General features: G+C 33.8%; 1 long non-coding RNA gene across 2 annotated transcripts in view; it reads left to right on the top strand.

Moving 5' to 3' along the window:
- The window catches only part of LOC106875189 (uncharacterized), a 118,277-nt gene that overhangs the window by 977 nt on the left and 110,556 nt on the right, over window positions 1–6,744 (top strand). The gene's annotated exons all lie outside the window — the stretch shown is intronic.

Genomic DNA, 6,744 nt, shown 5'->3' with positions numbered 1-6,744 from the left:
ACACACACACACACACACACACAAATACGCACACACATATATTGCCAATGTAAGCTCCATCGTTTTTTCAGAGAGGCATTGAAAACTAGTCTTATTTTATGAATGAGCAAGTGTGTAATGAATATGTTCCAAAATTTAAATTTTGAATTTAGTTTTAATTATTAAATTAATTCTCTCAACAGTTCAAATCCTTTTTTTTTCAGCTTTAGAATTCCGCCTTTATGCGCACATGTCTTTTATTAAATCGAAACTTCTTTCTTTCTTAGTTTACTACTTTTTTTTTTGTCATTCTGTCAAATACTTGAACTACAATTGAGTGGGGCAAAATGAGTAATTACTAAGTTTTCATTATTTTTTATTATGTGCTTTAAATTATTATATTCCAAGTATTGCATCAACATTTTGTCCTCTTGCATCATCTTTAGAAGTAAACATTGGCCACCATTGTTGTTGTTGCAGTCAAGACAGTTTGAAACAGTCAAGTAGTAGGTATTTTATTTTCAAGAAATCTTTCCTCAAATTTGACCCACTTGTAATTGAGATTGTTAATAAAATATCCAGAATATGTTTACGAATACAAATTCTTTACTCTGTTGGAATCCAAGTCAATTGTTTCCAACGTTAATGTTTAAATTGATGACTTCCGATTTTCAAAAACTGTCTAAACTCGGGAAAAATGAGTAATAACTAATTTCAATAATCTCTTTTCTTTAACTGCATCGTTCATAAATGTATCAGGAAGAGAGCCAACCTGCTTTAAGTAGCCCCTCATAACTTGTTTTCATTTTTTGGAATTTTCAGAAAACTTTTGCGAATTTGTATTCTACACACGGGAATTCATACGACTACGAAAATATATAAAACATTTTTATGTGTAATTTAAGGGCTATTTAACTGTTATTTTTAGTGCATCTCACGACCACCGGATACCCTCCTTGTCTTTTTTCTTGTTTTTTCCTTTTTTTGTTACTCGAACGTATCGATACTTTTCAATATCTTTCTTCCCATAAACACATTGAATGATCTTTTGCTGTGATTTAAGTCAAAAATTCGGAATGCCTGTGATTTAACAAATTCGAAAAATTAAAAAAAAAAATTTTTTTTCATAGTTGTATGAGTTGTCGTGTGTGGAACACACAATCACAAAATGTTTTGAAAATTCCAAAAAATTAAAAAGTTATGACGGGTTATATCTGTTGCTCAAACCAGAATCTGCCGAGGGCCACTCTAACAGATCTTGAAAAAGCTATAGAGAATATTTCATGTTGAGTTTTTTGATTACGTCAAATTTCGTTAATTTCATGTCGTTAATTCCATGATTCCCTTTCATTTGGCTTAGATTTTTACATTTTTGTTGAATATATGATCTTTCTAGTGTCTAAGAATGAATATTGATGTGTATGAGTTTTTTCAGAAGTAATTGTGGAGAACTGAAAAGGCAAATTTACTTTATCTTGTCTTACTCATTTTGCCTCATCTAAATTTGTCTCTTATATGCTCAAAGAAAACGGAGATAATTTTCTGAGATAGTGTTCTAAATATGTTATAGAGTTTTAATGCATTTCGAGAAGGTCATTTGCTTAGCTGATGAATTTCCTTTTAGTAAACATATATATATCTTTCTCCAAGTCAAAAATACAGTAAATATTACTCATTGTGCTCCGCCATCACTTACTGGAAACTGGAAATGCAGACTTTCGGAATAATATTTATTATTATTGCTGGGTTCCAACACAGACTGCAACAACAAGTCTACCTGCCACTCGGTCCATCATTACTGCTTTGAGGTCCTGGTTACCTTCCAGGCCAGTGTCCTGTATTCAAGTTATCGATGTGTGACAACGAATTCCTCTGCATATACCAGTATGAAGTGGGTTTCACAATACTTTTTGGGATGCTCTCAACTCAGGATGGCGCACGCAGTGATCAAATATTCGTAGCCGTCTTTGCCTGATGTTCTCGCTAACTTTCAGCAGGTTTCCATAAAGGCAATTCATTCGTCATATGTTGCTAACATTTCATATTTAGAGCCATTCGTAGCATTCTTGTGTAGCATGCGTTTAGCCTATTTGATTTCTTTATCAGTGTCCATATTTCACTACCATTCAACAGTTGCAATGATCAACTCGATTTTGATTTGCCTGGGCAATTTGGAGTTCCAGATATTTTTTAGTTTGCGACAGACTTTCCATGCTTGTGCCTTCCTAATCTCGAGGTCTGCTTCCAAATTGCTCGCCCAACCACCTAAATACATAGTCTTCAGTAACATTCAAGTTGGGACTGCTCAGAACAAACAGTTCAATATCAGTTGATTTTGTGCGCAGTCCTACTTTAGCAGATGATGTTATATCATGAGTTATAAGATATGAGTGTTGTATCATCTGCGAAGTCCAGGTCTGTGATGGTTACTGCTGGCGCTCTTCATGATCTTTGCCGGTCTATGCAGAAAGCAAGGTCTTCGTCACTGCTGTCTATTGTATTATGCATTGCATAATCCAATACAATTGGAAACAGATATGGTGCAAGCGTATCTTTTTATAGCATTCCAGAAAGGATTTGAAAGAATTCAGAGTGTTAAGAATATACTGAAAGAGGGGAAAAGGGTTGGCCCTGATGAAATCCCTCCTGAATTTATCAAGAACTTCAGTCTCGAAGAAATAATACTGGATTTTGCAAAATTAACTCTTGTGGAACCAAGAATGTCCAATCAGCGGTCCGAAACCGATCTCAGAGTCAAGAAACCTCATCAATGAAACAAGAAAGTAATTCAACAACGCAGGTTGATGAACCGTAAGACGTGTGGCCAGAACCTCCTGGAAAATAACCATAGCGAGGGACATTCCACAGTTGAATTAGAACAGTCACAAACAGTGAAAGAAGACAAGCACCCAACACCAGAGCTGAAGACACTTCCGAAAGTGTGGGGGGGGGCGCCACGTCAAAACGGTAGGGCAGTAGGGGCCGAAACCGGACGTGGTTCTTCCTGATGATGTCTTGAGCTAACTGGATCCTATAAAGGAGCTGTTGTGGTAGCAGACCACGAAACATGGTTGAAATTCCTCCCAGAGAAATTGCACCGTCCAATATCTCACTCAACCGAATGATTCTCAACAAGATTCAATAGGTACTTGATAGCCATCTAACACCAAATCAAAATGGACTTATAGCAAGGAGATCCACATCTCAGATCTTAGCCTTGAGGATTATTATAGAAGTTAAATCAAGACCGCTACCTGCCATTATAACCTTTGTGTACTTCAGCAACGGGTGTGACAGCAGTCATTGTTACAAAAAGTTGAAGATCCTTTGAGCATATGGCATTCTAGCTTAACGAGTTCTTGTCATTTCAAAGACCTACGAGAAGACCAGAACTCGTGTGTTGTCACTTGATGGAGAAATGGAATTCTTTCAGAATAGCTATCCCCTATATATTGGAATTTCGCCAATTTTGTCAGGAATTTCTCTCTGTTTTTCATGCAGTGCAAAACAATCTGTAACTCGCGTTAAAGAAAAGAGAAAACGTACCCTTTCTTCTCTACTTCATTGTATTTTTTACAATGAAGAAGTCAAACACTGTCAGTGGATGTGAGAAAAGAATTTGAATTTTGGAAAGTGTAACTATAAAGTGACATTTTCAGTCGTTTATGTAAACTTTCTCTGCTAACTCGTTAAATATAATTACACGAAATAGATATGGTTTGAGATTTAAAATTGCTAATTTTCCAAGATTTTAATTTGAAGTGCCCCGGATGACTCAGGGTTTGAACCCGGTCCTGCTTTTTCGAGTCGAGTTACTCAAAACTATAGAGCTGGCTTTAGTCGGTTTTAAATTCAAACGGTAAAAACACTTCGCTGTATACAAGGTGTTGCTTTCTCCGACATTCTACAACCTCTGACACTTACTCACACAGAAACCATACAATATCAATTGACCGAATATTATATTCTATTTATAAAATTGTAAGTATGATATTAAATATGTACTAAAATTATTTTAAATCTAAATAATTAAAAACAGGCATCCATTTGAAGAGCATACTAAGATATTCTGAGTTTAAATGGAAAATTCAAGATTTTATATATAAACTAATATTGAAGCAAATATCAGGTATACTAATTCTAAGAAAATGGTGTTTAGAATACTGATGTTTTATGAAAGAATTGCATCAATTTTTCAAAGAAACTACGTACCCGTTTTGAGTGCTGTTACCTTATTTCAGTAGTGATGTCTAACGATAATAAATTTGCATAAAACAGGTGTAGAATAGGAAGTTTATTTTTACTGTTGCCAAATAAACTTTACCTATGTTACCTTCTGAATTTAACATCAGAGTCATATCAATTCCAATGTATGTTGCAAAAGATTGCATATTGCAATTAAAAAATCGATTCTTGCATTCTCTTGACGCACTTCTTAATATTTGCCGTCCCCACCACTCTTTCTCTCTCTCTGTCTATCTATCTATCTATCTATCTATCTATCTATCTATCTATCTATCTATCTATCTATCTCTTTTTCTCTCACTGGCATAGGTAATGCATTTCTCGTTCGTTTAAACGCATACGTGTATAATCAGCATGATAATCCAAATGTTTTGCAATACTGACAATAGAAAGTTTTACTTTTAATATAAATTTCAAATAAACAGTACTTACTTTTTATATCTCGTTTTTCTGATCGATATTTTGCAGGTGTCACCAAATGCATTTATTATTTATTACAAATACACATGGCCTAATATTTGTAGTAAAGTTACACAATGCAAATATTGATTTACATGTAGAGATATGACTGCAACCTGGAATCAAGATTGCGTTGTTGTTACATCTTACTAGACGTAGGTTGCTACCGTAAACTACTCACAAAAACGTGGCATTAATATTTTGTGTATTGAAGATTTCACACACATATATATATATATATATGTATAACAACATGCAGCAAATACAAATATAATACTAGAACGCTCTATAAATGACATTAATACGTTTTTGAAGTAAAGTTTCACCTTCATGTTGAAATAAACTGTTTGAAACATTCCCCAAATTTATATTTTTTCTCATTTGCATGATAAGAAATATTTGTTGTGAAAGTGTAAACTATTTGTCTCTTTACATATCTATGAATTATTTTATTCATCTTATATGATTAAAATACGAGACAAACGCTCGAGCGATTTCTACCCAGAATGTAGAGCCACTCACCTTTATATTAACAATATCCTTAACTGTTTTCGTTAGTATTCCCTTTGAAACAAGAAAATAAAACTTATGTAAAGCATCAGAATTAGGTACCGAGATATGTTCATTCGCCTTTGTAATAATGCCTATACCGCTTTATCTTCTGAATTAGACATTAAAACGGGCGTTACAAATTAAACAATGCATTTTGAAGATATTGTGGGCAAATTAACTTAATAATGTATTTAAGCCATGAACATTACCATTTAAGACGTACTGTCTGTTTGAATTATCAACGTAAATAAATACATGTATACTCGTGTGAGTGTACAGCCCCTCTCTGTTTAGTGACTTTTGCTATAATTCGTATGTTCGACATCAAATAGAATATAAAATATGTTGCATATTCGAATCATCTTGTGCATCACAGAGCTCGGCAATGCTAAAATTTTAATATATATGAACTTGAGTGTCAACGTTATGGTTCTCTATTTTATCTCTCATGATTATGTCATTTGGCATTCGAATTTATGGTTAATTTCTCCTAACACATAGACTAAAGCCCGAAAGTAAGTGGGGTAAGGATTTAATCCTTTCTATACCAATAACCCTCAGTACTTGATTGATACATTATTTATTGACACCGAAAGGAAAAATGACTAATTTAGATTCAGTGAGATTTGATCCCAAAATGTATAAAACCCTGAATAAAGACAGCTGAATATTTTTGCCGTGGCTGCTACGATTATACGAATCCAGCACGCTTGATGCATTTATAATAATTAAATCGCGGTTGGTCTTGTGACAAAAATGTATGGACATCAGAGTGTGAATATAATCTTGAAGTGGCACTTCGACCTTTTATCGAGTTGTACTGGCACTTTAAACACTATGAGGAATCATCTGTTAATGGATCCCTTCTATATTCAAGATGTAGCATTCTCAGGTGGTCGTTAATTAAACCCATAACATTCACTTTTCCACTATTATGAAGAGTTCAAAATGTCGTAAACCAAGAAATATTTCTTTTGGCAGAATTGAATATTCCTCTCCCAATAATAACGGTTTCATTTAGCTAACATAATGGTAAAAATAACTTCTTGTGTAGACACGAAGTCTCAATTATATAAATGATGTGAGATCTTGATCAGTTATTTTATATTCCATTCAAGTGGATAGTGACATATGTGAAACATTCTCTACTGGCTACCTCACCATGAACGAAGTATAACCTCAGTGCTCATTATTACATAGTAACACCTTTAAACACGCTTCTGAATTAGGCTGAATACGAATTTAATTTAAACCTCATATGAAAGCGATCAGGCACCTTTTAAATAGAAGGCATTTAAATGTATAAGACAGGAATCAATTTGAATATTTCTCAAGGAATAATGAACAGTATTAGAGAAGAACCAAGAAAAAATTACACGTCTTTAGAATATATAGTAACTTTATTCTGAAGTGAACATGCACTAAGACTACATTTCACACCGCTTAATAAAGACAACAAAATAATATCAGTCATGTACACACACGTAAATATATATATATATATATATA

This window comes from Octopus bimaculoides, chromosome 3, assembly GCF_001194135.2.
Source record: "Octopus bimaculoides isolate UCB-OBI-ISO-001 chromosome 3, ASM119413v2, whole genome shotgun sequence".
In the NCBI taxonomy this organism is placed as follows: Eukaryota; Metazoa; Mollusca; class Cephalopoda; order Octopoda; family Octopodidae; genus Octopus; species Octopus bimaculoides.
This window is presented reverse-complemented; position numbering and strand designations above follow the sequence as displayed.